This window comes from Typopeltis vanoorti, chromosome 7 (genome assembly GCF_054136105.1).
Source record: "Typopeltis vanoorti isolate ZY-2024b chromosome 7, IOZ_Tvanoo_1.0, whole genome shotgun sequence".
In the NCBI taxonomy this organism is placed as follows: Eukaryota; Metazoa; Arthropoda; class Arachnida; order Uropygi; family Thelyphonidae; genus Typopeltis; species Typopeltis vanoorti.
Genome location: NC_143555.1, coordinates 46,733,259 through 46,756,151, shown reverse-complemented (window position 1 = coordinate 46,756,151; position 22,893 = coordinate 46,733,259).

Here is a 22,893-nt window from a genome sequence, read left to right as displayed (position 1 = left end):
AGCAGAATCCATTGAAACAGCTCTTGCTTCCCTTGGGGGGGGGGGTGTTACTTATACGGTTCATATAATTCCTGACTGTAATGCTCTTACAGAAGAAGCGTGTCACGCCAAACTGGTCATGGTGAAACAGCTCGAAAATTAATGTTGTTCGTTTATGCATTTTCTATTTATAATAAACTCCTAATATTAAAAATGAATATTAACAGAGGTTCTTCTGAAAAACAAACGCAAGAGTACATTTCAGTTATTGGAAGGTAGGCTAACAAAGTGATGTTAAAAATTATTTTGATAAATAAAAGCAAGCCATTGAAAATATTCGGGTTCGAGGTTACAGAACTATGAATGAAAAATACTGAACACTAAAAATGAAGTTCGTACTTGTAAAACCAAAATCCACGCACTACATGAATATCTGAATCAATTGACAAATGTTCAGAATGTATACGAGATGCGACGAATTCTGAGTATTCAAATCGTTCCGAATATTCAGGCAAACTCTGGAAACGAAAGTATACGAATAGCCTCATACCTGCAAATTACTACTGGCGTGGTTTGACATCGACTGCAACCTGAACTCATCTCATTTTCCACGGAAACAGAAAGGCTGCACTTAAATATTTAGTAACCTTAGACTTTAAACCGACCTTCGAGACTCTTTCAGTGGATATGATCTTTGTCTCTACCGTAAGCGCAACCACATTGAGACGTCTGCAAAAGAAAAGTTTTTTTTTTTTCTTTTGTTGTTTTAATCTCTTTTCGAAACGGTCTGCCAAGAAAGACTGTAATGCTCGGTAGTATTGTAGTGCGGAGGAAACTCCCCCCACCACCACCCTACCCAGGAAATTCCGTCTCTACACAATCTCCAAAAGTGGTCTTGATTCCCTTTTAAAATACTACCTGAGCGTAGAAATCTTTTTTCCCCGATCGTATGTACCGTTCGCGTGCATTTGCTGTGCCCATCACCGATCTCGAAGTAACGTCAAGTGATGTGTCTTAGATCTTTTTTGGATGGTGATACCGTAATTTTATCCCCGAAAGAGAGATGGATGCATTTCGGACTAAATTCTATTGTACAATGACTTAGAGAAATCGAAGGCACTCCGGGAGCTTGTTTGGAAATACTTTAGTAACCCACACAACGGAACTTTTCAAACCACCAAAGAAACGTCTTTTTTTTTTATTGGATCTGTGTGGGGAGGGGAGGGGGGATAGAGTAATGATTCAGCATTGTTGCAATTTTTTAAACTACGTGACTATTGTTAAGTGGTCAATATTTATCCAAAAAAATGTTTTTCTCCATTGCCAAATTTGATCAAAAAAAACTCAAAAGAAAAATAAACTCCCTGGTAGAATGGTTTTCATACGTTTGTCTGTGAAACAGACAAAGTGTATGAAATAACCAGAATAACAGAAAAAAATATTAGAGAACAAGTGTAGCAGAATGTTAAAGGCATGCCTCTCAGGAATATCTTATTGGTCTGTTATATTTTGAACAGTTAGGAAAAGATGAATAAATTGAATATGGTATGCAAGATCGACTGCTCCTGTTTACAACAGAATAAAGAAAACCTTGACATTTTTTCTACTAATAATACCGATAGGCTACACCGAGTCCAGCTGCGATAGCAAAACTTCAACATTCAAAACGAAACCTCAAATAAACACTGTACACTTGACTTAACTTTGACTTCGATCTTGCGGGAGTCTTAAATGTCAACTAGCATCCAAGTAGCCAGTGGAGACTTGAAGGTCATCAAGGTGAGACGTGAGCGAACTAAGAAATATGGAAAGAAACAACAAAAACTTCGCCTAACAACGTGCATGTATTCTGCACAGCGACTTCCTATCTTCCACCAGCACTCGTGAAACTTTACTGCTCCTGGATAATAAAAAAAAAATAATAATAAATAAAAAAACGGAACATTTGTGACAGTCGGGAAGAATTCGTGTAGGATAGATGAGTGGTGTTTACACAACGCTTAGAGATTATACTTCCGCTAGTTCGTTCGTTGAAAGATGCTACTAAAATCCCTGTAAATGTATTTACTAAAACGTTTATATATACGACTCCTAAGCTGCAGTGTGCCTACAGTAATGTTCGTATATTTTTGACCAGCGTGTGTACGTAAAATTCTATTAAAAAGCTGAATAAATCAATGAAATATTCCTGAGTAATATTAAGTGCTTACCTTTTTTTTTCCCCACTCTTCAGAGTATTTGTTAGGCAGAATATGCCTACAAAATGCATCATTGGCTCCGGCAAACCACGTGATTAAGGCCAGGATAAAAATACGAAGTTCGATGCACTGAAAGAGAAGCAGAAGGCCTTGGTTCGTTTAAGGCCATAAACTAGTATTAGCATCATTATCTAAACACCACACAACTAATAAATAGACGGCTCATACGTTACCCTGTAATCCTTTGCGTTGACGTTAGTGTTCAGTGTATTTGTGCTTGGCGTCTTGTAAAGTGAAATATGAGCAATCTTTTTGGGCTAAATTGGCGTAATGTTCCTTTTTATACTTGCCATTCACGGAGCACCCCCGGGTGTAAATTGGCCCAGCGCTTCCCATGAAACTGCGATATACAGACTGCCGCTGTGTTCAATTGCTGTACTTCGCTATCATGAATCTGTAATGGACGCACACACACAGATCTCAATGAGTCATGTGACGAGTGCTCCACGCGACTAATCACTAAGATTGCTTTGCTAAAAGCTCTACTGATATGTTACTTGCTCAAACTTTCCGACTTTTTTTCCCCCTTAAATGCAGTTCTGCTGAACCTCGTTCCTTTTGGGCTGAGACCCACAAAGTTTAATGATATGTTTAAATGTTACACGTGAGTGAGGCGAGACGATGAATCGATTTTTTGAATAAACTCGTGAGAAACAAACATTTCAGTTTCATACCCAAATGAACAATGGATTCAAGCACAGCATATTAATGCGAAGAGTCTCCATAGCTTAGTCGGTAGAAAAGAAACCCTCTGGTTGGAAAGACCTGGGTTCGAATCGTCTAGGAAGCAAAGAATCTTCAGCAGGACTAGTCAAAGGTGAGTTAGCCGGTCTCATACGGAGGCGAAGGGTTTTCCCTCCCGTGAACCCACACATCCACATTCCTTACTGGCAACGAAATGCAACTCCCTTGTGATATTCCCCATTAAGGTTGCAATATGGATAGACGCATTGCTACCGCTAATCAGTCCTGATTTAAGACTGATTTGCGGTAGAAGGAGAAAACATTAATGCGGATGTGCATCTTTTATCCCGTCCAAATCAAGCTGTTCTTCACACTCACGATAGTTTCACGCACCCCGATTGCCCGTTCGGTGAGCGGATGTCTGTAGTTCATATCAAACTTCATTTTAATGTTGAAATTGTTATTTATTATTCCCTCTTAAATTATTTTTCTAGTAAATTCTTGTAATCTTGCTGTTGTGGGATGGGGTACAGTTCCTAGTGAAGCAGCTCTCGGATCGGCCCTAAATTTCAGATATGCTGCTCAGGAACCTTCCTATTTCGGACATTTTTTTTACTCCCATTTTCAGCACCTGTCTTAAACCTCCCTTTCCTATCTCTAGTTCTCAATCTCTCAGACTATCCTTAGAACTCCAGCCTCTTGTTGGGGACCTACAGTGCACTTCTGGTCTTCATTTTTCTTCGCTATGTGTTCTTAGGCTGGTTTGTCTTTTTTACGGAATGAAAATTTAACCTTCTTATTCGATAGGAAGTTTCCTTCAGTCCTCATAACTCAACATTTAGTCATGGGAGGGGGGGGGTCTTCAATTTTCACATATATATTCTTCATATTAACAACAACTGAACTTAGGTATTTTCTTACTAACGCCACTAATGAGGGCAACCTTCCCAGTATACTGCGAGGGGCTTTGACATCCGACTAAATTCCGTCATTCTGTTATAGACAGCAACTCTGGCACAATTTCAAAAAAAAAAAAAAAAAATCGATATCTTGAAAGAAGTTTTTGTAAATCATACTCGGATTTCATAGAAAATTTAAAAAAAATATATCTTCAGCACTTCAAATCCTAATAAAAATAACAAAATTTCTATAGAGAAAGATTCTTTTCTTAAGAAATACAGCGCAGTGGCAAAGAGTGACATCTATTGAAGTCCTGTTTGCATCTTTCACTGTCTACACTAAATGAACAGCAAGATGCCATAAGCAGAGAGAGAAGAGAGATGCAAACATTATTTGCAATTTTTGTAAGGCAACTGCTGTACGAGATGTTCTCTGTTTTCTTTTCATTTTACGGCAGTCACTGGACTTGGTTTACGACGGCTGATGGGCCAAGTTAAACAAACACATAAAATATGAAGCGAGGAAATTAAATGACAACACTGCCATTGTACGATAACACTCCCCCTTCTGGCTACCGTCTCTCCGGGCACGTCATGTTAATGAGGGACAATATTTACCCTGTCCTTATATCCCAACTTCTTCGCAAAATGGACGAATCACGCACTGCGTTCAGCGATGTCTAGGTTATGGAGGGATTCTGTCGTTTCCCTCCACACCTGTTCTGTACACAGACCATCCTAAATGGATTCTCAACTCGTTTACCTGCGTCAGAAACGCCTTTTTTTTTTTCATTTTTTTCGTGATCCCATACGTAACAGACCGTTTCGATTTTGTCCCTGTTTTATCCTTCGCCAAATAAGGGATTTTTCCGTTATATTCGCTATATAATCCTAGTGCTTTTTTTTTTTTCGATAGTAAAAAATATAGTGGAAACGACGTTAGGCCTCAAGGCCACAGACTATAGCAAGAGAATGAATGTCCAGCTCAGGTTAGAGTTGACCATTTTGCCGCTATTCTGAGCTTTAGCGTAGGAGAGAGAAAAGTCCATTTCTTTATGAGAATCAAGGCGTGATCTGATGTTAAGTGATGCAATCAGTATAAATGTTTGAGTCAGCACGTTTAAAATTAAGCCCAACGGAAACAAAAAGAAAATAATATAATAAAGAACAGAAATTACAGTTCATTAGAATTAGTATTACTGTATTTCAATGCGAGGTTAAGAGTTTAGGTTGTAATTGTGACGATGAAGGCAAATTACTTTTTATTCCGCCATCCCTACTTTAAAAACATAGTTCTATCCAGATTAATAATTAGATAGCCATGAAAAGCAATAGTGGTCATGTTCGGCTTCCGTATAGCTACGTTAATGATAAACAATGTACTTTATTTCTCGTTAGCCTATAGCACATCATAATCAACAATAGTAACACGCATTTGTTTTACGTCAACAATACGTATTAAAAAAACAATACAACTTGTTCAGATTTTGTCTCATTGATTAAATGAGTGCATTTGGTTATTTTTCAAATAAATACGTACTGCAGTAGCAAAAATCAGCTCTGATCATCATTCAGTATATTATGGAAAATTCTAACAATCATTTGCTGAAAACCTAAGTATCATTCATTTACTTGAATGGTTTGAGAAAATGCACAAACCGATACGAATGTGTTTATGCGCGCGCAGTGTCTAACAGAAAAATTCTTGCAGCAAATGAAAGAAGAAAAAAAGAAAGAAAAAAACGTAGCATTTCCTGCGGCTGAATCAGTAAATGTTCAAGACTGTGGCAATAATTATGAGTGAAGCTAGCGGTCGCGAGAAGCGTCGGATAAGAAGACATTATTACATCTTCATTTTCCTTCTTTAATGCTCTGTGGTTGGCACACACCGTGATGGGGGAGAATTGTGGTTTATCAATGTTTCAACCAGTGGAGCGGAAGGCCATCAGGGCGACACAATGAATTTGTAATTAGCGAAGCTAATTACTGCTTGATTCCACGTCTACAACGATTGATGCAGCTATTTGAAAATGCTGAATGCGATGTTTATTTAATTAAGTTAGAATAATCTTTTCTTTTGTAATCATTATAAACTCCCTTGCACCGTAATTGGGCTTTCCTCGAGTAAATTATTCAATTGGAGCACCGTATCTGTGCATGTGTATCTCATAAAGTGTAATGTTAGCATTTCCGCAACAATGCTTTAAATATAACCCCAGGAATCCACCTCATAATAATTATAACGCAATGTTCGTCAAACCAGGTTACTTACGTGAACTCTGAATACGAATAAGAGAACTGTATTTAGAAGAAACTACGCAGTGTCATGATAAAAATTGCATTGTTGCTACGAGAACGAAAATGCCATTGTTGTCTGAGCAAGTTATCTTGCGCTCTTTTCGATTGTTACTTACTAGAACTAAATGCTGAGTGAATGTGCAATTAATCACAGTAAAATAAAAACTGGAAACGAATATTTAAAATGTTTTTCAATCTGAAATTGAATTTGTCTTGGGTGTTGTGTGTGTGGGGGGGGGGCTTTGATAATTTTCGTATTTAGAGTATCATATTTGCAATTCTTTTAAATCCCTTTAACAACGCGCATGCTCAAGTAGTTAACAATTGAAACTACACATTCATGGGGTAGTGGGGGGGGGGACTTGCAACACGCGATTAGCTCGTCATAAAAGCATTAACTACCGTAAGTATTTGAAAAGATCGCGAAATGAGAAATTCAAAAATCAATTGAATGATCTTGAAAGCATTAAGACTTACGTGTAGAGAACTAAATTTCAAGATTTTTCACAGCATGAATGACCTGTAAAGGAAATTATTTCATTGCGACGTCACGCTTAATAGTTAATTAATTTCTTGATGGAGAGAAAGCGTTGATGAAGTACACAATGCAGGAGAAGCGGAGGAAACTTCATTATTTTACTGGCCCTTGTTTATTCAGTAGAGCTAGTCGAAGTGAGCAAGAATGCGCTCTACAATGATTCGCCTTTTCACGTGGCAGCCAGCAACCTTCTGTGGGCGGCCGTACCTTTAAAATTAATTTGGTTCGGAGGATGGGGAGGCAAAACGGTAATGAAAGTTTAAGTGAGACTACCGGAGCAAGAAAATTAATCAACTTTCCATAGGGGCAGGAATTTAATGAGAACCATTGAGCAGTCCTTTGCTATAACGCTAATTAATTGGTTCTTGGCTAAACTGGATTGTCGGCGTATATAGTTTTTTTTCTTCTCCCTCCCCCCAGAATATGCATATCTCTTTGGATCTTAGATGGGCTAATTGGCCATTGCAATCTGTGACAGGGGGTGAAAGGAGACTCGTTTTTGATTAATTAATACTTTTCTGGGGGCATTTCGCTTTGCAGAAATCTATCTGCTGGCGTGTTCGTTAATAATCAGCATTCGGACGGTGACAGTGAACGGCGGTTAAGATCTGAGGGATAAAAAAAAAGTGAAGAAAAAATTCAAATAAATTACAAATCCGTACGGAGAACAGCCGTTTCAAACAAAGCAACGGACGATTTTCTCTTTAATTGGATATTTTTTTTTCTGTGAGTGAGCTTCTTACAAGAGTACCTCACAAAAATAAGACTTTTTTTTCCTTCTTAAGTACTTTCTAAGATGCATCATGAGAAATTCTAAATTCAAACTCTGAAATAGTTTCGTTTGACAATGGGATAGAAGAATATTTACAGAGTTGCCTCTTCCTCTCCTCCCACATGCAATTGTAGGAACTACATGTTTAACTGGAATGACGCAGGTTCGAATCTTGTCTATAGCGGAGGAGCTTTATCTAAGAAGGGCAACTTACTAGTTTCTTTAAGAGGTAATTTTTTCTTCCCTTTTACCCTAAAAAACAAAAACTGGCCAGTAAATACGCAAAGGCAGTTGAGAGACAATAATAATATGGTGATCTCTTAGCCTTTGTTGCGTAGATGCTAACCATTTCAACAATGGTTAGCATCTACCCATTGTTAAAATGGGCAGATGATGATCTTATTGGAACTGCTTTAACAGGCATTTTAGTTATTCATTTGTATAGGCAAACTTTAGTTATATGGAGATACTGTATTTCCCAGTAGCTAATATGGTTATGGGGAAATGGGGATTAAAACTGAATTTGAACAACGAAGTTTATGAGACGAATGCAAGAATCTGGGTATTTTAATTGCTAGAGAATTTAACGTCAGGAATTATACTGGAAAGAAAATAGCAAAGCTCGAAGACTTCTGGTTTAATTAAAATAACTTCATTTACTAAGAAGAGTTGCGATAGTCTTATATGAGTTGCTTGGATCAATATTTAAATACGGCTTCACATTAGACTATGAAACTTTTTAAATGAATGCCAAAGAGAATCAAAAGAGTATTCCGAGAATATAAACTAGGCGCATGGCTGAATTATATGATGATAATAACGAAATTTGACTAGTAAACTTTAATTTGCTAACTAACAGGATAAGAAAAGATTTAACTGAATTTTACAAGTTAGATTAAGGAATGTATAACGTACATAGTCGGATATTTCACATTCACTTGGCTGAGCTGAGCTGTAACTAGTAAGTATGGTGGGGATACTAAAAAGTTGAAGAGAAATTAATTTTTCTCAGTTAGGTATGGAATGACGTCCAACAAAGCTGTGGATTGCCAATTTAAATACTTTTAAATAACGAATTAGATAACTTAAATTTCCAGCACAGTTGACTGAGTGGAAAGCGTACCCACTCCCCAACCAACAAGATGTGGGTCGAATCCTCGTGAACGTATTTAGGTGGTACATAATTGTCAGAGACCAATTGTGACCATCACTCTGCTTACTAGAGGCATGAAGTGGCTTGAAATGCTCTATGGTTTAGAGAATATCTGATCATTACCCCCCTCCACTGACGATACGAAAATCAGTACCGCCAGTGGGGGGGGGGGTAATACCAGTACTATAGGTCTACAGCTGTTTGTGAGCGAGATTCGCATTAAACTAAATGCTATTTCTGGATGAATATTGGCTGACATACTAATGATTTAGTAAATAATGTATTAATAATTCACAATAAGTAAAATTAATGCAGTAAGGATAGTTAATTATACGTAATTTGCATACTGTTGAAATATGTGGATTGTTAGCTGAACGCATAGCATATCCGCTCTCCAATCGGCAAGCTATGGATTCAAATCCAATCTTCAGCACAGATGTTTGTAAATATCATTATGAAATTTATATCTCCCACCCAAGAAAGTCGTATTAATAGTGATAAGGATTAGTTAGTTGATTAATAAGTAAATCTAGTACAGAACATGCTCCTACGTTCTTGGACAACTTGCATTAGCTCACGCTAGTATTCGCCGATACTTTTATAGTTTTTGATACTATATTCGGCATGAAACTCTCTGATTCCAATCTTTGAGTTCTTATTCGGTTTTAAAACAATGTGCGATTTAATTCTCCTTAATTTAAATAATGTTTATATCGCCGAAATGAAGCCTGTTGGCTCTTTAGATTTAAGTATAAGTTACTTAAATCTAAAGAGCCAACAGGCTTCATGGGTGCACCTTTTTGACAACTCGTATAGCAGAGTATATAACTTCTTTTCGCTATACCCTTTGGTATTAATTTGGTCTAGCTACTCACTGATGAAGCCTCAAAAAAGGCTGAAACCGGTGAGGGGCTATTATGAGTTTGCTCTCTTAAGGTTTTTGCCTTAAGGGAGCAATTTGAGTCTCGGGGGAAAGTGTTTTCCGGCACGGCCAGGTGAGGGGCTTTGTCGGTGGATGCTTTTCGGTTTTTGCCTTAAGGGAGCAATTTGAGTCTCGGGGAAAGTGTTTTCCGGCACGGCCAGGTGAGGGGCTTTGTCGGTGAATGCTTTTCTTCGGAATATGAGCGGTTCTGCTCGGTGGTGGGTGGAAGGCCATCACTGAGTGGGCCAACGCTGAGATGGACGGTCTTTCGCCCACAATTGAGTGGCCTAGGGATCGTCCGAATTTTACAGATGGCTTTACTTATTCAAAAGGCTAAAACCGATCTGGGTAGTGATCTCCCACCATAATGTAATAACAGCATACATTTCCTAGGAAATGTGTTTTACATTATGGAAAATACCAAAAATAGCGATCAGAACTTTACCACCTTTGCTACGAGTTGCCCGAGTTAGTACTACGTACTTGGAGTACGTGCATTAACTCACGCTAGTGGTCGCCGATACTTTTATAGTTTATTATACTATATTCGGCATGAAACTCTTTGATTCCGATCGTTGAATTTCTTATTCGGTTTTAAAACAATGCGGGATTTAATTCCCCTTAATTTAAACCATGTTGCTATGGATATTGTTCTTATTAATTTATCGAACAAGCGCAGTGACAATGTGATCAATCTAAACGGCAAGTTACGTCGTTAGCGCTTCTATTAAAGTTTCCTTAGTGATGTCTGCTATTCAAATTGCAAAAAATATAATCGATGGATAAAATAAATGCACATATTTAACAGATATTTGAATAGCTTTTTTTTTTTTTTTTTTTTTTTTTTTTTAAAGGAAATAGGTCTAAAGTACCGCACACAAGAAAGCTAATGTAAGGGGGTAACGAACACCCCCTCCCTTCTGCTGACCACTCAAGAGATGCTTATACCGAAGGTCACCGAGACAGCTCTAGTACACTCCCGTGCTATTGCAGCGAGTTGTGTATATCGAAGAGCATAGTCCTTCCTACTCAAAAAAAGCACGCTTTCACACTATCAGTGCTCTGGTACTCCAGAAACCAAACTGCGAAGAATGATCCCATCAGCAGTCCTGGGGGGGGGGGGGGGGATTAAAAGAAAAAACAAGCAAAAGCAGTGAAATACAGCAATGGAGGTCCCTTTCTACTTGCTTCAATGCGGTTAATCTCGAATCATTCAAACATTGCATGAGATGTACCGAATGTCCAACGCTGCAGTCCTGGTTAGCTGCGTGGTCAGAGAATCTCCAAGCCTCCAGGACAGGTGTCGGGTTCAAATCCCACAGCAGACATGGATGTTTTGCCAATGTCTTTAGGTGGGACATGAATTTCATCTCTCGGTGTGAGCCCGTACCTCGCGTATTGGAGACCAGAAACGGATTGAAACAGGTTTCCATGTTTGTTGTAGGCTAAGAACGGAATTCATATAAAAACATGCAACAAATCAAGAAAAACGTTTCAGGTCCATGAACACTATCTGCAGTGCACTATCGGTAGCAACGGAAGCGTAGGAAAATCTCATGTGCAAAAAAAAGAAGTGCGAAACGAAGTAAACGTTGTTAGGTCTCTGCAGAAAATACAAAAACAGAAATGCAAATAAACGGCATACCCAAAGAAAGTATGCAAAATCTTAAACTCAAAGAAACAATCCCAGTTGGTTGCAGTCTACATTGAAAAACTGGACCCCAACTTTAAAAACCCTGTTTCGAGCAAAGAAAAAGTTCTGTGGACTAAGCACTCAAGTATTTAAGAAACACAACAATACCCATTCATGTAACTTTCTCTGAATGTGACTTCACTAGTCTCCCCGTACAGTGCGTAAATCCCCCTCCTGTCCCCGTCCTTCAGAAAATGAATGTTTTACAATTACTCTTATAGGCCATCCCCGGACTAAAATATTGAGTCGGAAATGTAAACACCAATGTTTGTTTGAACAAGTGAACACATAATACACACAAATGTGAATGATTTCAAAATCTTATTAGTATAAGGAATACTCACGGTGACACTACTCAAACATCCTGACAGACACGAGTGGATTAATCATCAACGATATTTCTGTAAGTGACACAGAAACTTCTGTGTACATGAACTATTATCACTCATTCACATAATCTATGCAGACTACACGAAGAGTTAGCGAGATTATAACACTCATAATGGAAAAGCACGGCATTATGCGGGGAAGACGTAAAAGTCGCCGTTAATGAGAGGCATAACCACATTTACGCCATAAACATACCAGATCTCCGGATACCTACTCAGTCTTCTTCACAAACAAGAACCATGGCTATGTGGAATTAATAATCGCACCACAGATCGACTCATCTTAATTGGAGTCATCAATATGCACCTCTTCAGTAATAGGTTTGGAGACTAACCTAAAAGGGAATCCGAATCATTCAACAGTATGTTCATAAATAACATTACATATTTAAAAAAAATTAAATGAAGAGCAACCCAAAAGCAAAATCAAGCCGTGCATTTTCCACGTGGATTCAGATTGGAAACTAACCCTCGCAACTAAAATCAAACACTACTTTTGGAACTGACAAAATTAAAATGGAGATTCAGATTTTCGACACCCTTGAATTTCTGAAACGTGTGAATACACGATATTTGAATCCAGTGTTATTCCTCATTATCAATTTGATTCCGGTGTTATTCCTCATTATCAATTTGATTCCGGTGTTATTCCTCATTATCAATTAACGATCTCGATCATTTCATCTATAAATAACAGCAGAACTTATTTCTAAAATTCTTAAACAAGTAATACCAAAGTACTTAAAGAAGTATAACGCATTCATTTCTCAAAAGCAATGCAACTTCCAGAATTCAGCTTCACATTTGTTTTATTTATTTATTGGATCTGTACGAATTATTTTTCGTACAGAACCAGAGTACCAAAATTAGGCACAAATCAAGCCAACACAGATGAAATACGGAAACCCCTGGAAGGTGTATTATTGTTGGCTACCGTTTTCAATATAATTTGTCCACACACAGTCAAATATATCAAGAAGCAGATGATACCGTATTTCCATACAATCCACACAACTCTCCCTAAAACACAACACGTCCTAAACGAACGGACGATCTACCGGCGAAATAAACAAAGGTAAAACGCAAATGCTCGACTATAAAGAATCAGTAGCGTTATAGTTACTTAGTCGATGTCAAATCTAAATTATTCTATAACCATGTGGAGTTCGTGCCATTGCCACTCATGTCTCCAGTTTAAATAATAACCCTTTGACATCCGGAGGCTCGCAATTATTCAACAGCAGCGTTTGTCAGGCTTGAAATTCCCTTCAAATAATTAAAAATATTTAAATTGCCTGTTTGGTGGAAAATATCTAGAGCATTGCAAGATTATCAATTATTTTGTGATTTTTCAGAAGTTTTTTGTATTCATTTTATTTACTACGGGGATCTTTCTTTAATTTATTAGGCAAAAGAGTAGACTTTCTGTACACAGTTACGCTGCTTTTCAACAAAACCTATTTATGTATAAACTCTGATGAAGTCATGAAATATTACTAATCCACTAGCTACCCGGCTTATCTAAGAAGAAACTAGTTGAGTTAGTGCTTCCATCAAAGTAGTAAAACCTATTAGCGAAGCCCCTACAATAGTGCACTGTATGGGTATGTATCCTTCCCACTTCAAGCATATGCTCCAAGAGTTCTTTTTATAATTTCTTAGGACGGAAACGTACTTTCCTTTAGGAAGTATTAAGAGCTTAATGGAAGAAGAACGCAGGGTTCTCCTCTAAGATCACTAACGTCAGCATTTCTAAATTAAAATCTTTTAAAAGCCTCGAAAGAACCTTAATGCTCACAGGAATAAACTGCAGCGGACCCACTTTTATTGACTGCATCTGATGACTTTCAGATGTGGAATTTGTTGCTAGCCAACATCTCTACCCCGCTGTTATAAAAGGAAATATCCAATTCATCTGCTTCACTCGGCGCAGCATCTATTAAATTTTTGTCTGATCGGATGTACACGAGGCATAAAAAGATAATTCCCTCGTGTGGATTTATTTTTTTTTGTTTTTGCCATTAGTGGAACACTTATAAGTGAAGAATGTTCAGGTACTCCCACTGCGCAATTTATTTTAGATGATTTTTGCTGCCTGCTTTCTTTATGAATTTTAATTAATTACGATAAATAGCAAACAGCATCGCAACCACGTGAAACGTGTTCAAAGATTACTTTGTCGTATACAAGCATTGTTGTTACGCAACAGTAATCAATAGATCCATTATGATGTCACAATCGAAATATCCATTGTTTACCAACAATACTTCCGATTCACGAAATTCGAATGGCAATAAAAAAAAACATTTGGCAAGACAAATGTTCCGTCTAACAGTGTGAATAACAATAATTATGAACTCTCTGATAAAGTACCTGTCAATGGTGATCATCTGCAACACAAAACGACACTGCGGAGCAGGTGCTTTAGGCAAATCTCAGATAATTAAGATGTATGAATCTAGATTTCAGAACAACTCGGAAAGGAAGGAAAACGTTAGATGGAAAAAAAGCGGGGAAGGACAGCATGCAGTGAAAAGTCACAATACCAGTGAAGTATCCAATAAGCTTTCGACATTTGTGGAAATAAATTACTTTTCGTGCAGATGCTGTTTTTATGTTGCAGTCATGATTGCAAACATGCTCAATGTTAAGCAATAGTATTGTAGCTTAGGTTACGGTTTGGCAGTACTGCTTACGATATTTGGATTGACGAGAAATTTCACATCTCCATTTACGATACCGTATCAGCGAAAATAGTCCAGTGTTTGAAAAAAATGGAGATCCTTATTACAGTGAGATCATTCCTTCCGAGCATTGGCCTCTGCAGTTAAATTTCAGCATACTCATTCTCAGTGAAATCTAATCTTCAGTACTGTGGGCGCGCGCATGCACTAATTATATACGACTCCATCCACGAAAGGGTGTTAACTTATAATTTAGTACTATGAGTATGCAAAGGATTATTTTTAAAAAAAAATGTTTAACTCATGAGGTGGGTGCATTAACGCTTTGTGTGAGCTCTAATATATTAGCCAAGCACTTCACTCTGGATGGACGAATTTTGGCGAAATTTAGTATTCAGGATCTCTAATAAGATTGTGAAATCCTTAACTTGGATTTAAATCGTACGATTTTAGTGATAAAATTACTGAAATTATGATAAAATTTTGTCTACAGTCACACGTAGCTCTGTCTGGCGCACCTTAATATCATTGTCTGCATTACTTTCATTAAAATCAATCTTTTGTGAAACTAAAACAGTTTCTAAAAATTTCTAAATATTTTCTAGCACAAACTCTGCATAAAAACAAAATTCCCGTTACTCTACCGGTTAATCCTACTCTTAGAGAAACCTCTTTTTATTAATAAATCAATCCTTAGTTCATCGTTTTTAAGCAGTAACAATAAAATTCCTATCAGAGAGAACATTTTAAACCCCGCTGAAGACTAAAATGCAGTTTTGCTTCTGCATTACTATAGCTGTGTTTTAAGATGAATTTTCTTTCTTTTGACAAACTAGCCATCGCTTCTTTCTTAGAGTATTACATTCATTAATTTACATAGTTGTTTACTAAGGATTTTCAATTCCCTGTTTAAATTTCATTTTTTTTTTAAGGTTGCCGAAATTCTAAAGAAAATGACTTTTCTTTCTTCTATTATTTCGCATTTTTTAAAAAATTTCTGGCCACCTCTTTAAGAGCAACATTTTGTTTATAACCAGTTCTTAAATTTAATCTTAGAAATTTCGTTTCATTCTCATCACTTTTTTTTTTTTTTTTTTTTATATCGGTGAAGGCACTCTTCTCCCAATTTTTCTACTGCTAGTCTCCGTTATAAGTAATCAATTCTCTTGCAATCCTGTTAACCGAGCAACAAGTCTCCCTTCTTCTCATTAACCTTGTATATATTCACAAAAAAACATGAAACAGCAGCGCTCTTAACGGCATCCGTGAGAGTTTTTTAACTACCAAAATTCATTATTATGAGGAGTTGATAGTTTTGAAACTGTATTCACAATCAATTGTCTGGATGCGAAAGATTTTAATGAATTCAGAGATTTCATTGAAATAATTCTCATCTTAAGAGAGGAATTAAGGCTGATATTAAATGTTTGTTCTTTTCCATTCATAATGTTATGATTTTAATAGAATCTCATTCTCATCTAGCTGAAAGAAAAATCATCATTTCAAACCAACTGCACAATAATGCATACTTCCTTGCAAGCATTTTAAATCAACACTTCTTAGTGGAAGGAAATATGTGAAAATAAAGTGTAGGAAGGGGGGGGGGAGAAATCGTATTATATTTCTGGTATTGCTTTTCTAACGACGGCTGCTATATTTACTGACTCGTTAACTTCATTGGCATACTGTTTTCGTATAGTTGCAAAATATACTAATGACAAATAACTCATCTGCGATATGCCATACCTTTGATTTCGAAGAATCGAGCACACTTTTAAGGGGTTCCACATCCGTGATGGCATTTTTAAAGAAAGAGTGTTATTTTCTGACAGCTAAAGGGCGTAATTCGACTCCTTTGGTTTATATCTCGATGAATTTCACCGGTCGGTCAAGCCTTTGCATCTCGTCTGTTATTCGACCGCTGGTTACCTCTTGTAAAATTTACTTTAAATTACTGTATAATCGTACTTTCAGTGGTTATTTGCTTTTGAAAACACTTGCTGAGGTTACGAGAATAATTTATTTAGACTAGGTTTTCATTCCAGCAGTGGATGTGAAGTTTGGGACTGCGGCAGGAGAATGAAAATGGAGATGAAATGAGAATCCTGGTGATCATCATATACGCAATATGCGGTAACATTAAATGATGGCGGGTGAACAAAGTCGGAACTTGGTTATCTGAAATCCAAACCGTGAGTTTATCAGTTTTTAATGTTCTTAAATTTCTTTCTTTTTTTCTTTTTTTTTTTAAATTGATTTCAAAATTTTTATGGACTCCCTGAGAGTAAAAAGGCAGATAAGCACACCATTTCTTATAAATTAAAAAAGAAATATATTGCCGAATTTATCAAAGTATTTTTAGATGATAATGTCTCTATTTTCCTCTGACAGCTTCCGAATACAACAATTTAATCCGTACCTCAATGATTAAGCCATCAGAAAAATCTTACTCAATTATTACAGTAAACCATTCAACGAAAAAAAATAAAATAAAATATAAAAAAAATGATCGCGTTCGATGCCAAACCGAAGCTTAATTAACTGTTAGATTCTACCGACAGTTTAATACTTTCGCAAGCAAGTATTGACTTTCGCCTTTTGTAAATGACGTCATTAAAGCCCTGGAACAGCAGTATACGTTAAAAAACCTATTTACTCGGAACGTTTTTGCCCCTCTAAGGAATGCTTGCTGCAACTGTTTATAATATTGCAAGCGCATTTCCCTCACGAAAATTACTCCGTCAGGGACACTTGTAGAAGCCATTAAGCATTCTTTTGCAACTGTTTTCTTACGAATAGATGCAGCAGATCAACGAAAAATGTTAAGTATTTATGTTTCCCTTAAAGGAGAGAAAAAAAATTGAAAGAAGGAGGAAATAGCAATAAAACGTTAGCGCGTGATACTAATAAAGAATCTAAAAGTAGACCGACTGTATTGTTAGAAAGATTCTAAATCATACATTTCAATTAAAACGCAAGTATTTGACTGAATAAATATCGATAATGAAGAACGTCCATAGGATACAAATTGGACCAATCAGTAACTACCTGATAGTGTCATTTGTGATAATGAAATTCTATATTCATTATCACAAATGGCACCATCAGGTGGTTGGTGATCAATGTGCGACTGTTTTCTAAGTTTGGAGTATCAAAAAAGAATTCAAATAGCCAAAAAATCGACTATTTCTGTAATCAAAGACTTCCTTTTCACTCACGCTGAAAGTTTTCGTGGCTAGTATAATTCACTTTTTTTTTTTTTACTAGAAGTTCGAGGTGATATGATTTACAATAAGTTTAGAAGGACACCACATTGTTTCTCAAGAAGAGAAAAGCAACAATAGAGCCAGTAGCGCTGCCACAAGACTGTTTTCTCTCAACAATCGGATTATACTCACTCCTCGCGCACATCTCGAAGGAAGGGTCATTGTTTGCACTTTCCAACAAAAAAACAACCACATATTCAAATAGTTAATTAAATTTTCGAGGGGAAAAAAATTCCACAAAGCCAGTTGCTTGGTTTTCTCTGTATGTTTGCCTATACAATATTGACCATCTTTTTTTAAGGAAATCAGATTTTGTTAAGAAGAAATTTCTTTATTTAAAAAGAATGAACTGCTAAATAAGAAACAGTGTAGATGCATATGCTAAGCAAAGAAATCTTAAGGTGAAGTGGAACAATACACTTCCTTCGACGTACGTTTTTTTTTTTTTTTTCATTTAATTGATAGCATTCTAACAAAGCTACTAATTTCAAAGTAGGAGAATTCAGCTAGTTGTATAACGAACGAAAATTGGAATAAGATACTGTCGTTGGTATAAAAGTCTTACTGGGAGAGCGGATACTTCACATAAAAAATGGAGAAGAATAACCGAAGACAAAGCCCGTCTCTAGAGACCTTTGTAGAGCGAATATAATCGAGAAAATCTTTCTCTCGCAATTCTTAGAAACGATGAAATTCCTTTAAGTATATTTATCCTTCGAATCCTTACCGTAAATTTATAAAGAATCACAATACGAAGAACTACATTTTTTAGAAGGTTTATTATATCAGATTTAAGTCATTCCCGGATACTTCGGTTGTTCACTGAATGGAATATACAACATTGTAACCAGAGTTGAAGTACAAATATGTGTAAATATAATTCAATAAATTTACCCATAATATCTTTCGAATAAAAAAAAATCCATAAGAACGAATAATTGCTTGAGTTAAATATTCCAAGAAATTGTTAGATGTGGTACCACTTAAAAGCAGTTTGAAATATTAAAAATGTAATCGAAAATCGGATTATGTTTTTAAAGATAATGGTTCATAAATAGAAATAAAGAGAAAGATAATGGCTAATAAATACATTGTGCAAAATTCGAAACAATCTTTTTTGTAATGAAGGATAGAAAGAATTGAATAATCCTTTTTAATTAACAAATTATGCATTTCAATTCTATTAATGTTTCTTCTATTAACAATGAAAAATAATCGAGTAACTTCTGATTGTTATCACAACAATCACTAATGTTCACAACAATGTCTTGAATCATTCTGACTGCAACTTAACCAAAAACATTGTTTCATTTCTGTGCATGTTATCGAAAATAATGCATACTTATATTGAATTATAGGAACTTTGCAAGGCTCCGTATTATTACTGAACCAAACAACGCGAAGATGTATTATGTATAAGAAATATTATGTATGAATATCTACAGGCAGACAAAACTTGATTAGCCACAACAAAAGCAGTAGGGAGGTAAATATGAGCCACATTCGATTTTTAAAGATATCTATATACCAGCTTTTCTTGACTATTCGTGTATTTTGCATACATACACGTAGAAAAACTTTGAAAATATGCTCAGTATTATTCCTCAGTATTATACCCCCCCACACTTCTTTCTTTTCGTGCCGTACTTGTAATTCATGCCCTGTGAAATGTATTCCTTGCTACTCACTCTCTCCTCCCAACTAATGTTATGCAAATCAAAGGATTGCAAAAGGGAGGAGTTCGCTGAAATTAACAATCATGAAGTCCACGCTGCAAGGTCTGCACGTAAGTTGTGCGTCTCGGTGCTTTCTTCGTATTTTCTACAAAAAAATAATTTCTGTGAGTGATCTCCGTTCACGGTCTAAATCAAATCTTTGAAAAAACAGCGAAAAAATTATGCCAGCTTTCTCTGGTCGCTCCTGCATTAAAATTAGATAGCATATCAATCCCTTATAGTTTTTTCTCCGATTTCAAATATTAATGTTTTTATGGAAAATATGAAAATTAGCTAATCTGGAGAGCGAATAACTTGACGATAACAGGACATGCGGGTGATGTATAAAATCTCTCCTAATCAATTTACATCTTTTGACCTACGGTATTAATACAATTTTTGGTTCCCCCGGGAGGGGAGGGATTGTTATGAGTGTTAATCTGGGAATGAAGACATACATTCATGTATAGTGACAACTCAAGACTTAACTAAGAAATTCTAAAAACATACTTGAATAAATTTTGTTTATTCAAATGTCTCATCAATATGATATTTAAACAAATCAAACTTAGCTTGTTCCTTAGGTCACTTGATATCAATATTTTTAAACCATCCTTCTACTGATTGAAGAGTAGTACTCTTTTTTACAAAACATCGTACAGACTGGGCGGCTGTTCCTTGAAGTAAGAAGTTGTGAACATTTCAGTAAAGCCGAACACAAAAGAAAGGATAGTACGATCACAGAGATAGAAGAAACTACACCACGCTAGTCGTTGCAACATACTTTTTAAAGAAAAAACTAAGCAGTTGCATGCAAATTAATTTCAACAGGAATACAAATTCATAACACCTAGATAATTATTAAAAGGTCTTTGATTACTCTTTATACACTCACGAGGCAAAACATTACGCCCACCTGGCCTGGTTCTGGCCACCCAGACTGCACGGTTGGCAGTAAACGGGCCGATTGTGGCATTATCTATCCTGGATGGAAACTGTTCTCATGTACATCACTGGATCTCTCATCCCCCACTGAACACACCTTGACCGCTAATTCTCACCTGGGAATGTTTCGGATTAGACATTTGCTCTATACAGTGACATTGCAGCCAGGTGGATCGAGATTCTTCCAGCAAGACAACGCCCGTGTCACAAGGTTAGCATTGTGCAAGCATGGTTCAAAGAACATATCCAAGCATTTCGTGTGCTCCCCTGGCCGCTTAATTCCCCTGATTCGAATCCCATCGAACGTTTGTGGGATCATCTGGAATGCAGCATCCGCCAGTGCCTCGCTCGGTCGCTGACTTCCGAGACGCTATTCTGTCCGATTGGTCCAGAATTCCTCAGGATACCTTCCGTGGTCTAGTGGAGTCGATGCTAAGACGGTTGAAAGCGATTATCTAGGCCACTGCTTTCCAAAGGCCCCTTTGGAAAAATTAAAATATTTTATGCCCCCCCATCGAAAAAAAATCGTAATACAGACATATATTATTATAATATTTATATTCAATACAAAACATACACAGTGAATATTGCAAAAATCAAATGCAAATATTACATTTTTAGCATCTTACACATTGTCGTATATTTTTATATAGAAAGATATATTTTGAAATGAACAAACTTATACGAATAATCATATATTTACTAATATTCATTAAGCGCCGAAATAAGCAGGAAACAAAATTTGTGAACCAACACCAATGGGTGATTTTTTCAACTAAAATATAAAAAATAACAAAACAGAAATAATAAATAATAAAAATTAAATAGTTTCTTTTAAGATAAAAAAAATATCTACTTAGTCTTAAACATTTAAAATTTGTTTTCATTATTTCACAGCCCCCCACTCAACAAAACTAACGGCCCCCAAGAGGCCGTGGCCCACAGTTTGGGAAGCGCTGATGTAGGCCACAGGAGGCCTAACACGCTATTACGTAGTTATTCATAATGCTTTGACTCATTTTATATTTAAAAAAAAAAAAAAAAAAGGCAAACCGAGCTATTTTAGCGCAAGACGGAAATGGCGATATTAATTTCATTAATGAAACACTGTTCCGGCATCACTAACGTCTATCCCTTAACTCAAAGGCACTAAAAACTGATTAGAACTTCTTTGTCTTAACATTGGGAGTCCGTTTAAATTATTAAGTACCAAATGTGTACTTTTCGCTTAGAGTTCAAAGTTCACCTGTATTAGTGGGTTTCATCTTGAAGCACAGTAAGCGTAGCTAAATTACACAATATTTTCCGTAGCAGTTACTTTGTAGTTAAGAGAATCATTTGTATATATCAACGCCCATTCTTAGCCGACATCGTAGTTCAAAGGATAATTGTATTATGCAACAGCACAATGCAGACAAAGGCCAGAAATCATCACGATATGAAATTCACATTTAAAAAATTAAAATTTAAACTAATTTTAAAGTATGAAATTAATTTGGATAGCATTTTCGGAAATCTTTGAATGATTATTCTCACGGTCAATAAATAACGCATCTATCCAGAATGAAGATGAAGTGTTTATGAAGAAGCAATTTAAAACTATGGATTACTTATAAATTCTTATTTCTCCTCTTGAATATCGACGGCTTGTCAGGGTTAAGTAACTTGGCTTCTTTGAAATTCAAATTAATACAATGATAGGCGGTTAATTCCATCTGCATGGTTTGTTATGTCCGTCAATTGCGTGTGTTCTGACTGGCTTGCTTTTTTTTTCTGGGGGGAGGGGGGGATAAAAATTCTACCACCTCCGTATGGAGCCGTGTTCTAGACGGGATTCGAACCCAGGACTTTACAACCCAAGGGCAGTGTCAAAACCAACTGAGCTACGGTGGTTCAATATTTCTAAATTTTCAAAATAAAATAATAAAAAGATAAATCAATAATTACTTACAAACTGAAAAAAAAAAAAAAAAAAAAAAATCCGGAAGAGAATATAATGTGCGGGTGAAAAAATATAGAAAACGGCAAAATTATAATTTAAAGCTTTTATCAAAATAATAGCTTGTCAAACATGACAAAGCATTTTTTTTTTTCATTTACAAAATTAGTTTTACAGTATTTCGTTAACTTCACAACTAATATAAAACCATCACGCATTTCTTTTCAAAGCGAAATAAAAGTTAGTGGCAGGTAGAACAATAGTTGTAACATAACAGTAAACCCAACTTTATTTTAAGGTGTTACAAGCCCACTATTAAATTGCACAGTTTCGTCTTGAATGCTACAGTGGATGCTAGACGTGATCCATGACATTTGCATAAACAACGCGAACGTACACATTAATCTCAGCAGGCTCACAGAACGCTATCTGTCAAGCATAGGAGCAACATACTAGCCGGATATATTTTCCCATTCACTTTCTCCCACTACTACTCGAAATTCCAGTGAGGTATCAAATTAAAATTACCTGTGGTGCTGGAAAGCCTCTCTAAAATACAATTTCACAGGACAAACATTTAGGGAAACATGGAAAGGGTGGCAGTTGCAAGACAACCTGCAACGAACTTAGATGAAACACTGCAGCGCTACCTGCAGTTAAAAACAGCCAGAAAGCAAACATTAAATACAACTATTAGAACTCTTTTGAATTTCAGACGATTCGCTATGCATTTTAGTAAATAATGTTACGTGCCTCTTG